Genomic DNA, 16,052 nt, shown 5'->3' on the forward strand with positions numbered 1-16,052 from the left:
CATTCTTCTATTTTCCAATAGCTCCCTCTACTGCTAGACATTGATGGGGCCTCAGCATAACTCTAACATTTGAATCTATCCAAATTATTTTGAGGCTAATTGTCATTGGTGGGTAGCTTGACCAACTTCACATCTACTTACAGGTTTTCCCTTCCCATTCTTCCCCTCTGCCTCCTCTCCGCCATGTTATACAGAGATTTGTGAATCCTGTCAAAGACATCAATGCATCAATAAACATTTATTAGGTACCTACTATAAGCTAGGTACTGTGCTAAGCACATGAGTAGTAAAAACCGTCTCTAACTCAACCCCTTACCTTCAGGATGCTGTTTCAGAGAAGGAAGGACTTAGCCACCAGATGGGCAACTAGGTGGCACAGTGGATAGAGTGCCAAGCCTGAAGTCAGGAAGACTCATCTTTTGGAGTCCAAATCTTGCCTCACTTACTAGTTGTGTGACCTTGGGCAAGTCTCTTAACTCTGTTTGTCTCAGTTTCTTTATCTGCAAAATGAGCTAGAGAAGGAAAAAGCAAACCACTCCAGTATCTCTGCCAAAAAAAATAAACAAATAAAAAAAAACAAACAAACCCAAATGGGGTCATGAACAGCCAGAATGGAAACAACTGAATAATAAATGACCAGATACTAAAGGAGCAGGGTTCCTTAGCAGAACAGATCCAACACGAATTTCCTGGAACAATCTCATGTAAAACACCATTGTATAAATAATCCACTATCAGAAATAGAAAGCAGAGGTCAGACAGCCACAGTCACAGAATTTCAGAATTGGATAGGACTGAAATCTAAATCATACAATAAAAAGAATCCTTTCTACAACATATACAACGAGTAATCATCTAGGCTCTGCTGAAAGACCTGAACTGAGGGGAAAAGAAGGAAGGACTCCAGTACTTATTAAATGCTTAGCACTCTGACAAGTGCTGAGGATGCAAATACAAGCAAAAAAGAATGATAGCACAAGCTCTCAAGGACCTAAATTCTAATGGGGGAAAAACAACAAATGAAAAAGAACTGGCAAGCAGAAGGAGGAGCAGGAATTAAGATACCCAGCACAGGGATGTGATTTTGAGGGCAGGCTGGCCCACAAAACGGGGAAACTCACTACCTCCCATTGTAATAACAATACTTCTAGGAGGTAGATTCTGTTATTATTCCCATTTTACAGTTGAGGAAACTGAGACTGACAGATGTTAAGTAACTTGCCTAGGGTCGCACAACTAGGAAGTGCCAGAAGCTGTATTTGAATTCAGGTCTTCCTGATTCCAGATCCAACACTTTTGTACCACCCAGTTGCCAGTTATACCAGCAATCCATTATACTTTTGGATAGTTCTAACTGCTAGAAAGTTTTTATTTATATCAAAACTAAATTTACCTCTTTTCAACTTCTACCTTTTGTTTCCAGTTCTGTTTTCTGGGGCCAAAAAGAATAAATCTAATCCTCCTTTCAGGAAACCTTTCAAATACTTGAAGACAGGCATCATATCATGTGCTTCCCAGATTCCCTCCCCCCATAGCCTCATCCTTCTCCTCTCTAGCATAGGAAGCTCCAAGTGCTTTAATAAATTTTCTTATGGGATAGACTAAAGCCCATGCTTCACCATTCTGGTTTCTCTACTCTGGATGCTACATTATTTATCAATATTTTTCCTAAAATGCAGAGGCTCAGACTGAACACATTGCTCCAGATGTCTGACCAGTTCAGTATACAGCAGGACTGTCACCGAAGAGAGAGATGTCATGTATTGGACTAAAATCTAGAGGATTCCCTGTGGCTCTCTCTTTCTTCTAGGATCGAATACAAACTTTCTATCTTTGGAATTTAAAGCCCTGCATAACTGGGCTCCTTCCCCTCTTATGGGTTCAGCAAAATCAGCCTTTTTACTATTTCTAATGGAACATTTTATTTCCTATCTGGGTCTTTGCATAAGTTGTCTTTCATGCCTGGAATACACTTTTTCATCTCTGCCTCTTAGAGTTCCTCATTGCCTTAAAAGTTAAGCTGAAATACCATCTCCTACACCAGGTCTTTCTTGATTTCCCCATCCAGTTGCTAGTGATTCATCCCAATCCTTTGTATTTTTTGTATATATTTTATATATGCTTATCTATATATGTTGACTTCTCCAAAAAAATGTAAAGCACTTGAGGGCAAGATGTATTTAATTTTTTTTTTCTTTCTATTCCCCATTGCCTAGAACAGTTCGTAGCATGTGGTAGGTGTTCAATAAATGCTTGTTGATTGATTGCTTGATTGTTTAACTGATTGACTGAGTTCAAGTCTCAGGCTGGCCACTTACTATGTAATCTTAGAATAACCACTTACACACACACTCTGAGACTTAGTTTTCTCATCTTTAAAATGAGAAGGTTAAACTAGATGTCCTCCAGGTCCCTTCCAACTCTAAATGCATGATCTTATAACTTCCTTATTGATAGGAGATATGTCTCTCATTGTTGCCCAAGATTATATTAGCTTTTTTGCTTCTATAAAACACTACTGACTTGTATTAAGTTTACAATCCTCTAAAACTCAGTTCTTTTTCAGACAATTAGCTATCCAACAATGTGTATTTCATCTCGTAATCATAAAGTTGATTTCTTGAACCCTAGTTATAAGACTTAACATTTATTTCTGTTATGTGTCATATAATTGGTTTTTGCCAAATCTTTTAGCCTGTCAGAACTTTTTGGATAATGATTTTGTTATCCATTTTATTAGTATCCCACTAGATTTGTGTTATCTATAAGGAAGTTTTCTCTGCTGGGCTTTATAACTACTTCAGCCCAGTCTCTTCTACATAAAAGAGATAACTTTCCTGTTGATTGACTAAAATTGTTTGGAGTATGGGTGATTGTTCATTAGCTCCATGGATGTACCCCAACATGCATAAATCTCTTCTGTTGAGGAGGAGAGAGGCTGACAGTAGATGTGACAGCTTCAAATCATTATCTCTAGAAGCCATGTGGCCTCAATGGTAGGAATCATCATTCCTGGAGCCTGTTTCTCTCATGTCAGTTCTAGCCAATAAAACTTCCATGTCTTTCAAAGTTTGTGTCCCCGTTGGTTCCACCATAATGCTCCTGTTTCCTGTATAAGTTGGTGTCTTTGTGTATTAAGTCATTTGTAGAGTGGAGATGATCACCATGCTCTGAGACTAATTAGTAACTACCTCATTCTCAGCTTGGCTTCTAGCTCTACTCACTCATTCTTAGGAAAGTGACTTTCTAGAATACTATCACTACAAGTTTACAATAAAAAAATGCTTTACATGTGTTATAACAATAACATTTTATTTTATTAATTGTAAGAGAAAGAATATTCTCTTAGAGACAGTGAGGTCAATAAAACTTAAAAACTTACTATAAGACTGACCATACAGTCAGTAGACTGTGTTTATCACTGTGGAGCCAAGTAGTAGGGTAAATAAATGGAGGCATAGTCCTTGGACCCAAAGTCTTGATAGTGAGAAATCTGTAGAGTAGCATCAGAGAGATTAATGGGTTAATGCAGCAGAGATCTCTGTGACCAATGTTGTTATGTCAGCCAGAGGAGATCCATGATAATACTTGTTCCATCAGTTATCCAAAGTTTTCCATTACCTTTTAAGAAAGAGCAACATAGGACTGCCAATTGAACTCTGTCCTGCCTAGTCTACCTGGCTGACTTTAAAGTACACTCATCAGTCTCTGATTAGGTACCTTAACTTTTAATATCCTTTGGGAGTAGCACCATCTCTTGCCAGGATGGAAGATCTAGAAAGCAGTCAGAATATACTGGGAACTTAGAATACAAATCTTCTTCCTTTTCTATCATTCTCCAAGTCTAGGCAAAGGCTGTCATTATGAAGACCTGGATATCATTCTCCCCTCCCTGAGTCTCCTTGCAAGGATGTGCAAAGTCCAGCTCTCTCAGAATTCTGGTGATATAAATCCTGGACCTGCTTATTGCCACATTTCTTGAACAAATAATCCTCCTAGTCAATTAGACAGTAGAGCTGGTGGTGCTAGAGTCTAAGATTTCTTAGATTTTGATACCTGTATGATTGTCAATGGCTTAAACAGCTTTTTGTTTAGTTTCATAGTATACACTGTATATTTAGAGAATCTAGGAAGGCTAGACAGAATCCTATAGGGTTGATCACATAGGTGATAGTGAATAGACCCAAAAAACATCCTGCTAAGTATTTTATCAATAGCCCTTCTTGAACACAGTAGAAAGATAATCACTGGTCACCTGCCTACAGATATTTCCCTAGCCATCATGTTTGATGCACTAGTGCTTGTTTAGGCTCCTTTAGCCCATTTTAACAGAGTTTGGAGGTCTTATCAGCTGACCCAATCTTATCTAGACTGTGTCGTTGGTACAAAAAGTCAGTGGAGTCAAGGGAAGCAGGTGATGGAATCTATAGCTCTTACAGAAAGGCATCTCTCTAGAGATACTGCAGCAGAGGTCCTCTTTCAATCAAAAGCAGCTGAGTAGCCCCCACTAGCATGGACTCAGTAGCTGTTAGAGGTTCAAAGGTAAGGGTAGCCTCAGAAGCCTTGAGACTGGAGCCAGAGGAAGATGAAAGTCGTATATAGAGTGGGTGTTAGTACTTTTCCAACTCTGACTTTGTGATTCTAGTGTTTATTGGTTCTAGCTATTACTCTGTTACGCTTATTGACTCTTCATTTTACTGCAATTTAAACTGGAGTTTGAGTCTACAAATTATTATAATTTTTGTCTAGACTTTTGGGTGACTATGGGTGATTTTGAGAGAATACACAGCCAATCATCTCAATTAAAGTCTTCTTTTGATGGCATATCATGACTTATACTTGACCATGGATTTTTCAAGGCTGTTCCAAGAGAATACAAGTTCTCATAGGTCCTAGCAACATTCAAAAGCTTTATATATAAACTCAATATTGGATTATATGTTTATCATGCAAGTACCAACTAAGTGTGGAGAGATTCTTCACCAAAAAAAGAACCTGATTTATCTGGTGATGAATCTTTTCTCCACCATAGAAATTCACTGAAATGTTTACCGAGTCATTAAGGTGTTATGATCTGTGTCAGTGAAGGGGCGGGGCAAACTAAATAAATCACAGTTCCTTAAAATAGTGACTTAAAAAGTTAATTGACATGTCTTGGCTGAATTACCCTAGGTTTCCAGCACTCTCTCATTCAGAGAGGATTAATGGCCAGTTTCTTTGAAGCCTAAAATTTTAGTCTCAGTATTATATCTAGTGAAATCTAGAAAAATGAGTTGAATACTAGTTTAATGAATATACATTTGTCAGGTAATAACAATGACAGTGACATTATTAATGTCATAATTTACTTTAAAACATGATATGAATTTTAAATGTTATTAATTATGTCCATAATTCTTTATAAACAGCTGTCTTTTAGCTGTCTGCTATTAATAATGATTCTTGACTAGCTGTATTGCTTCTTTTCCTGAGGGACATTGTATTTCAATATAGCAGAACTATGTATTGATGTTTAATCTTAATAAATGTATTTAAAATGCCATTCTTCAGGGAAGTAACTCTCAAATAGCATTAGTATAGTTGTGCTCTAATGTAATAAAAGGATATAAATGACAAAACTGTGCTAAAAAGTCACCAATAACACCACATCTTTACTCACTGGTATCAAACAAAGACACCGTTCAGGTATTCTAAATTCAGTAAACCATATGACACTGAAAAAATAGCGAGAAGACTTATCTGCATACATATATATGTATATATATATATATAGTATTCTTTAATGAGTACAGAATTTGCTCTGGGGCAGTGCTCATCAATTCATTGATTCCTCAGTAACTGTGAATATGCTTTATTGCTGAAAGAATCTCATTATCTTCTTTTTCAAGGAGCTAATTAGATCCCTTGGTGAATTAAATAGTTCTATTTAAGTTTGTGTTGTGTTGGCCAACAGCAGATCACATCTTCACATCTTTACAGTCACACAACTGAGTGAAAGGTGTGGAGAATACAAAATCCCACTGTATTTACTGTTTGTTGACTATAAAAAGCATTTGATTCAATAGAACAAAATGCCACCTTAGAGTCCCCAACAAGATGTCTCCCATGCATTTGTCAAAAATCACTTAAGATACCTTAAGAGAAAGGACAACATAGATAATTTTGTTCAATCACCTCTCATAACTAATGTGCAAGAAATAAAATAGATGTATGCTCACCAAAGGCATTTACTGTCAAAGAAGGTGCCTAGTACAGAGTCCAAAGCAAATAGATATTCCTTATAGATGGGGAGTCCCTCAGATACTTCTGTTTGTATATGACATTATATTAATTACATCAGGTTCTGGAACAGAGTCTCTGAAATGACATCCATTTAAAAATTACAATAATGATGATAATGATTATAATAGCTTCTATTTACATAGCATTTTGAGATTTTCAAACCACTTTGCAAATATTATCTCATTTTATCTTCATAACTCTGAAAGGTAGGTATTATTATTATCCTTATTTTACAGACAGGGAAACTGAGGAAGACAGAGGTTAAGTAACTTGAATAAAGTTACACAGCTGTAAGTGTCTGAGGCCAGATTTGGATTCAAATCTTCAGAATCAGAGTCAAAAAACATTTATCAAGTGCCTACTATGTGCCAGGCACTGTGCTAAGTGTTGGGGATACAAAGAAAAGCATAAGACAGTATTTCTCTCAAGGAGCTCACAATCTAATGGGGTATATCTGATGAAGATATTCAACCAGAGCGGGAAATATTAATTTCATCTTGCAGAATGAGGAGTTTATGGAGATGATGAAGTCCAAGAAAGTAGTCAGGTGAGAAATGATGAGAATTCCCTGGGTGCCATCCTTAAATAATGGAGTATCTGGGAGGAGCTCTCCAATATCCATCTTCCACCCTCTTCAATCAGAGTGAGGGAGGGGCCTTCAGGGCACAGGTGAATTTCTCTAAGTTGATTTCATCTTGCAGAATGATGAGCTTCTGGAGATGATAATGAAGTCCAGAAGAGTAGTCTTCTTGATCCATCATACCATCTAGCTGCCAAAAATCTACATTAAAAAAAATCAAATGGGTAAAGAATGCTTATTATCCAAATTATGATATGCAGTTAATTGAATAATCCATAGGGCTTATTCATTAATACATATATCTTAGATATACATTTCAAATAGAGGATGAACTGGGTCCAGAATTGAAAAGGAGGAAAGTGGGCCAAATTTCCTTTGGATAATTACACAATTTTTTTAAAAAGACTCCAGTCTTCTCCCTGAAAGAAAGGGACTTTTAAAAACACCAGTTTTCTTCTAGTGATGTTGTGTGGCTGAGAGTCATAGTCTCCAGAGAACTCACATTAAGGATCATTCAAAGAGCAATGGATAGGCATTTTGTTGATATGACCAAACTTCAGCACCTGACAAGTGAACCTGACTTATACAGGAGAAGCAGTGCAACAAATGTGCTGAAAGAATTATGTGACCAGGAAAAAAGATGGTCCAATCACATATTAATAGAGAGTCATAACAGAACAACTGCTCATTATTGCTGTCGAAGTGTTGCAGCATAATGTCAAGACAATGAGAGGAAGGTCCCTAAGACACTGGGTGGATCCCTCATGGCTGATTTATGGGAAGATATGCACGAAGTTTCCATCAGATGGGCAATTATAGAATAATTGTAATCTGTATTGTTGCAAGGAATGTGCATATCCATGAGATATCAAGTATAAATGTACTCCTTCTAATCTTAGAGAGTTGTCTAGAGCACTAAGAGAATACGTGACCTGTTCAAGATAATATAGCCAGTATGTGCCAGAGGCAAGACTTGAATACAGATCCTCCTTGCTTCAAGACTAGTTTTCTAACCACTACGTCTTCCAGCCTCTCATATAGCCTGAATGTAAGATTTTTATTAGCGATAGTTGATACAGACATCTTTCCCATTACACAGTTTTTCTTCTTATTCTCTCCTAATTGATTTCACTTGAATAAAAACCTTTTAAATTTTATATGATAGAAATGATCTATTTTGTTTGTTTTTAGTTCCTCAATCTCCCATTTGGTTTAGAATTCTCCCCTTGGCTATAGATTTGAAAGGTATTTCCTCTCATTCTTTTATGATTTTTTAAAATAATGTTAACTTTTATATTTAGATTGCTTATTGGTTTTGAGTTTACTGAAGTATATGGTGTGAGATGTTGGTCTAAACTTAATTTTTACAAAAAAGCTTCACAGTATCTCCAGTAGTTCTTATTTAAAAGGGAGACTTTTCCCCAATAGTTTGTATTCTTGGATTTATCAAACATTATACTACTATTTTCAATAACTTCTGTTTTTTAAACTGATATAAATGATTTTGATGACCACTGATTTATAATATAGTTTGAATTCTAGTCATGCTAAACCAACTTTGTTTGTAATTTCTTATTTTCATTGATATTCTATTCTTTTTCTTTCTCCAAATGAATTTTATTATTGTTTTGTTTAATTCTACAAAGTAGTCCCTTGCCAAAGATGTACCAAATACGTACATTAATTTAAGTAGTATCGTTGTTGTTATCATATTGGTACAACTCAACAAAGAACAACGAATATCTCTCTAGTTACTAAATGATATGTAACTCAAATTCAAGGGACCTAATCTTACCTTTTACCTCATTGCTTGTCACTTGCTTGTCTCCCTTGAAACCTGTCATACATACCCATTTAACTTTCTCCCCAGAGTCCCACAGTGGGAAGTTAGTACACATGATGCTCAGAGAAACTCTCTCTCAGAGTGTCAAACATTCAGATATTTTCTCATGGGTTATTAGCCTTGGAGACGATTCTACAACCCAAGTAATTGCAAATTCTGCTCATGGGTCTAATCAATAGATCATAGATATGGAGGTGGAAAAGAACTTAGATGCTACTGAGCCCAGGCCTCTTATTTTATAAATGATGAAACTGAGTCTGAGAGAAGTTAAGTAACTTGCCCAGGATCATACAACTAGTAAGTATTTTTTTTTATTTTTTCTTTTTTTGGCTAGGCAATGGGGTTAAGTCACTTGCCCAGTGTCACACAGCTAGTAAGTGTCATGTGTCTGAGGTCTGATTTGAACTCAGGTCCTCCTGAATCCAGGAGGAATCTATTCACTGCGTCACCTAGCTGCCCCTAACTAGTAAGTATTTGAGGTGGAATTTGAACCCAGATATCCTGACTTCATATCCTGTGGCAGAGTTAAATCTACAGATGAGAATTTAGTGGTTTCAGATAGGATTTGGATAAATGCAATGGAAAAGTCATTAAAAAGAGGCAGACAAGCTTCTCCAACTGGTCAGATCCAGACTCAATTTCATATAGCCCAGTGTAATACTCAGCTCAGGTACCACATCCCTCATTTACCCTTCCTTGAGTCCTTCCAACTTTGTATTCTCTCTCCTCAAACCTTCCTAGAAAAGTTTGTCTGACTTCTCTTTGTTCCACATCACTCCTAATTTTTTTTATGCTTTGCTTTATGCCTGTTACATTTCTCCCTTCCTCTTTCCCAGGAGAATATAAACTCCTTGAAGGCAGGGTTTTTCATTTAATTATTGTATCCCTAGCATCTAGTATGTAGCAGGTGCTTAATAAATTTGGGATTGAAATATAAGCAAGTGCTACTATGGCAAAATCACAGTAGCCCAGACTCTAATTCCTCCCCAGATATATCACATCCTTAGCTATTTACTATAGCCAGGGCAGTCTTTAGAAGTAGATGAACTATATGGTTAACCATACGGTAGAATTTGAGGGCTTCTAGGAAGAGTTTTGCCCCTAAAAAAAAAAGTCATAGATACCAAAGTATATGAAAAGTCTATGGCTAAGAATTTTTACAAAGTGTTCTTCCTGTTCTCTTCACAAAAAACAAATATCCCTCGGAAGGGTGACAATTTTATTTCACATTAAGATTTTAGAGACTTATAAGCTTTCCCTTTCTTCCTGACACAAGGTACTAAGATATGAGAAAATAGTTTATCTTCTATCAAATTTGAGATTTGGATAAAATGATCTTGGAAGTTTTGGTCAAACTCTGGGGTTCCTTGAAAACTCTAGAAACTAAGTACCTTATAGAGAGAGGTGGGGAAGAGGGCTATGAAATGGGGAGGAGGGAGTGAACAAGTATTTATTAAGCACCTACTATGTGCCTGGCACTGTGCTAAGTTCTTTGCAAATATTATCTCATTTAATTCTGGGAGAAAAGGGAAAAAAATGTCAAGGTGAGGAGGGATTTTAGCAAGATGATTTAGTTAACTGATCATGGTTTTGTTGTTGTTGTTTCATGGCAATCGGGGTTAAGTGACAGAGCTAGTAAGTATCTGAGGATAGATTTGAACTCAGGTCCTCTTGCCTCCAGAGCCAGTGCTCTATTCACTGTGCTACCTAGCATCATGTTTTAGATCTTCATCACCTCAAAACAGCAATAAATGGGCCAAATAATATAAAAGAAAAGGAGCAAAATAAAGAGAAGAAAGGAGAACAAGGAAGTCATCACAAGGAAAACCTCACATGAAAGGCAGCAGAAGGAATGAAACAAACAGAAAGTGTATCATTTATTTATTCATGAATATAAGGAGTAACTACTATGTATGGGTTACAATGAGAAACTACGTGGCACAGTGAATAGAGTATGAGACCTGGAGTTGGGAAGACTTGAATTCAAATCCAGCCTTAGACACTTACCAACTACAAAAAAATCCTGTGTATCACTCATCAATAACTATAAATTAAAGAAAAGATTGGAATATTATATACTGTACAGTAAGGAAAATTAGTTTGTAGTCAGAAAAAAATAACATATCCTTCAAAGCTGAGTATGCTTCTGTACTAAAAAAGATGAAGCTTGAAGAAACTCACCAATTTCCAATTATTCTTAAAGAGAAAAATAAAAAATAAAAAAGGGTTTGAAGTGTGAATTAAAGGAGAAAAACACACTTATAAAAGGTAAATAAGTCTATGGGTGGGGGAGAGAGAGGACTCATACTTATGATTTCATTGGTATATGTAACTCTCAGTGAAGAAACTCCCTTAACCAATACATACTGACATCTAAATGACTTGCTCAGTATATACTAAGTGAACATCCAATTTCTACATTCTTCAATAAGGAAACAAGACTGTTGTCTCTTAGAAGTTTCGCTTCGTCTGAAGGTCACTGGGGGAACAAAGAGAGAATATCTATGGGCTAACCCTATAAATACATATTAGATTTAAGTTGCCTGGAGAAAGGAAGAGGAAAATGAGGAGCAGTGAATTAATATTTCTCTTAATAAAAGCACCATAGATGTAAGCTAGTTTAAAAAAGAAAAGAGCTAGGAGGATAAAGAAAGAGTTTGGATCCAACTCAATATTCTTAATATGATATAGTATGTAGTGTAATACTATGACACATAGTGTGTAGTATTTCTATAACATAGAAATGAGAAGTATTTAAAAATCTTATTAGTAAAAATAGAATCAAGCAATCTGGATCTGGGTTGCATTGGTGGAAGGATTGTACCCGTGTAAGCTTGACTGTGATCAATTTTCTCCAAGTCAAAAAAGAGAGAGAGAAAGAGAGAGAGAGAGGGAGAGAGAGAAAGAGAGAGAGAGAGAAGTAGGGCTGGATTTTTAAAAAAATATTCATTTTGAACTTAAATACAAAAAGACAAAAAAAATTTTTCCATGTACACAGTTCAACATAAAAAGAGGATTCAATATAAAAAACCCTGAATTTCCATTTCACAGTTTGTTTAAAACAAACTCTATGTAATAAATATTATGTAACATTTTCAAAGCTACCCTGCTTTTCTGTGCTTCCTTTGAAGTTTTCTTTTGTTCTCTGCTGTACGTGCTTTATTTCTTTTTTCTCCCTACCTCCCCACCCCACTCTGGAAAAAGCTATTAGACACAAATATATGTATATAACTATATATACAAATATGTGTATATATGTAAAACCATAACATACATATGTCAGTCATTTATCAGTTTCTTCTCTGGATGTGGATAGCATATTCCTTCATAGATCCTTTGTAGCTGATCTGAGTATTTATGATACTTAAAATGACTTAGTCATTCAAAGTAGTTTTTAGAACAATATTGCTGTTACTGCGTACAACATTCTCTTGGTTCAACTTATTTCACTCTTCATTATTTCATACAAGTCTTCACATGTTTTTTCTAAAATCAATAAGCTAATCATTTCTTATAGCATAGTATTATTCATATACAATCATATACCACAACGTGTTTAACCATTCCCCAATTGACAGGCATTCTCTCAATTTCCAGTTCTTTGCCACCACAAAAAGAGCTGCTATAAATATTTTAGAACATATGAGTTCTTTTCCTTTTCCCCTAATCATCTTGGAAAACAGAGCTAATAGTGGTAATCTAGATCAAAGGGTATACACAGTTTTATAACATTTTGGGCATAATTCCAGATTGTTCTCCAAAATAGTTGGATCAGTTCGCAGTTCTACCAACAGTAAATTAGTATCCCAATTTTTCCATATCCTTTCCAATGTTTGTCACTTTCTCATTCTATCATTTTAGACAGTCTGATAGGTATAAGATGATATCTCAAAGTTATTTTAATTTGCATTTTTCTAATCAATAGTGATTAAGAGCATTTTTATGTGACTATGTATAATTTTGATTTCTTCATCAAAAAATTGTCTTCATATCCTTTGACTATATATCAATTGTGGAATGACTCATATTCTTACAAATTTGACAATTTTTTTTATATGTTTGAGACATGAGACCTTTATCTGAGAAACTGTCTATAAAATTCCCCCCCCCATTTTCTGTTTTCCTTCTAATCTTGGCTACATTGATTTTATTTGTACAAAATCTTTTTAATTTAGTGTAATCAAAATTATTCATTTTATATCTTACAATGCTCTCTGTCTCTTATTTATTCATAAATTGTTCACCTATCCATAAGTCTGATAGTTCCATGTTCTTCTGATTTTCTTGTGATATCTCCCTTTATATTGAGGTTACGTATTCATTTTGACCTTATCTTGGTAAATGGTGTAAGGTATTGGTCTATGCCCATTTTCTGCCAAACTGCTTTTCAGTTTTCCCAACCTTTTTTTTTTTTTTTACCAAATAATGAATTCTTATCCCAAAAGCTTAAATTTAACATTTGTCAAACACAAGATTACTATAATCATTTGCTACTGTATGTCTCCTCTGTTCACTGCTCTACCTTTCTATTTCTTATACAGTACCAGTTAGTTTTGATAATTACTGATCTTACAGTTTAAGATCTGGTACTGCTAAACTTTTTTCCTTTACTTTTTTTTCATTAATACCTTTGATATTCTTGACCTTTTGTTCTTCCAAATGAATTTTTTTATTCTTTTTTTCTAGCTCAGTATAATACTTTTTTGGTCAAGATGACATTGAATAAATAGTTTAGGTAAAATTGTCATTTTATTAGATCAGCTCTGCCTACCCATGAACAATTAATTAATACTTCTCCAAGTATTTAAATCTGACTTTATCTGCATAAAAAGTGTTTTATAATTATGTTCATGTAGTTCCTGGGTGTGTTTTGGTTGATGTACTCTCAGGTATTTTATACTGTCTACAGTTATTTTAAGTGAGGTATCTCTTACTATCTCTTCTTGAAGGGTTTTGTTGGTGATACATAGAAGAATTGGTTTTTTTAAGGGAAACATTCAGGGATTGTTTATTTATTTACAAGGATCTAGATATGAGCTGAGCAATAAAAGGGGATTTTTTTTTAATGCAACAGTGTATTATTTTAAGCAAAACAAGTTACAAGTAACTGGTGCTGTAAATAAAAGTATTATAATGGGATTTGATGGAAGGTAAAACAGGTAATACTTATAACCTTAAATTCCATGGCTGGCACATAGTAGGTGCTTAATAGATACTCATTGACTTGACTTGAATGGACTAAACTTGTCAATAAACAGAAAAGAACTGCAGAATAGATTAAACAATAAAATCCAAGAATTAGTACCATAAGAGAAAGAAATATTACAGCAGGCAATGTTAAAGTGAGGGAACAAAATGTGTGACGTTTTAACTGAGTCCTCCAAATCAGATAAAGCAACAGTAAAAATAGATGTTTAAAGTCACCATAGATAAGATCAGATTTATACACAAATGAGCATTCAGTGTTCTAAGTAACTCTCTAAAATGATATGTTGCAGAATAGTTTCAGTCTGCATAGGTAAGGGAATTTTCTCACCTGGAAGTTCCCTAAACCAGTTAAATCATATGTCCAGTCCCTATGCATATTCTTAGACAAATACGCATACATATGCATATATACATACATATCTACATATACATATACATATATAGTTAAAACCTGTGATTGCACTAATATAGGGAACTTCCCATGAGAAAATTCCTCTCCACCAATGCAGACTGCAGGCAGCACACTGACTTAGAAAACCACATATTTAACCTTATCTGTGTTCTAGTGTATTCTTATTTTTTTGTTTAAAATTTCCAATTACATGTTAATCTGGTTGGCAGCACTTGAGAGTGGCTGACAGCCATGCCAGTTTTTGACATCTCTCCCCTAAGTGACACAGGTAGCAAGTACAGAGGTGATATTTGAACCCAAGTTCATTGACTCCCAAGTCAGTGCTCTTACTCTTTCCCTTATAGCATACTGCTTTCTCCTGAAGGCTTACTAAGAGTAACTGAGAAACTGAAACTGATTGATCCTATTTATTCTCAGGCCTATGTGGAAAAATAATTCTGTTTCTAATATAACCTCTCAGGCATATTGGTGGATATAACCTTAATTTCTCAGAAACAACAAACAAAGGCAATATAAGCAGATGGGCTTTGCATATCAAAGGGACTTTTAGACATGACTAATAAATATGTTGACATCTTGAAGGATTCAAAATAAATTTCTAAAACTTAGGTTATTTCTTTATGTACAGGAAAAAACTATAAGCTTTCAAGACCAAATAAATTTTTATTTAAAAAACAAATCTTGAAGTTGACAAGTTATTTCCCAGTGTGGGTCTGGAGAGATCATCAGAATTTCAAGTGAGATAACTTATTTTATTGCCCACTGCCCAGGTGAACTTACAACATGAGAAAAGCTACTTACTTTAGACTAATGCATTCACCTGAGTGCCTCTTGAAAGGGAAAAAAAGGTATATTTTAGGGCCATGGTTATAGAAAAGGATTACATTGAGCTGTTGTGTTAATCTAATTTGAGAGTGAAAAAATGTAAATACACACACACACACACTCACACACACTCACACTTATTTAAGTTTATTGACCGTAAGTTAAGAATCTCTAAAAAAGTATCTCTACTGTTTTCTCTTAAATTGTGTGTGTGTGTATGTGTGTGTGTGTGTGTGTGTGTGTGTGTGTGTGTGTGTGCTTTAGTCCTGTCCAACTCTTCATGATTTCATGGACCATAGTACCCCAATACTGTCCGTGGGATTTTCTTGGCAAAGATACTGGAATGCTTTGCCATTTCCTTCTCCAGTGGATTAAGGCAGAGTTTAAGTGATTTGCCCAGTGTCACACAGCTACTAAGTGTTTGGGGCCAGATTTTAACTCAGGTCTTCCGGACTCCAAGGCCAGCATTCTATCCACTGAACCACCTAGCTGCTCAATTACACACACACATACACACACACACACACACACACACACACACACACACACACACTACATTACATATTTAATGTATTCATATATGTTTAATAACTATTTCAACATAATTAGTTTCTTTTGTAATCCTATTTTTTTCATTTAAAAACATTATTTTTCAAAAGGGTCCATAGACTTCAGTTAAAGGGGTTTATGACTAAAAAAAATGTTAAGAACCTCTACTTTAGATGTCCTCTTTTCCTAGTAGCTGGATTAAGGCAGGTGGCATCCATCCTATGATAGAGATTATGGTTATTGCAAAAGGGTGACATTTGACCTTTTCCTCTTCCTCAGTTTTGGTCTTTCTCTTCCCTCTTGTTCTTTATGTTCCCTTTCTTCTGATCTCTCTCTTCTTTCTCTATCCTTAG

Source organism: Vombatus ursinus, unplaced genomic scaffold (assembly GCF_900497805.2).
Source record: "Vombatus ursinus unplaced genomic scaffold, bare-nosed wombat genome assembly UNPS02009132.1, whole genome shotgun sequence".
Classification (NCBI taxonomy): Eukaryota; Metazoa; Chordata; class Mammalia; order Diprotodontia; family Vombatidae; genus Vombatus; species Vombatus ursinus.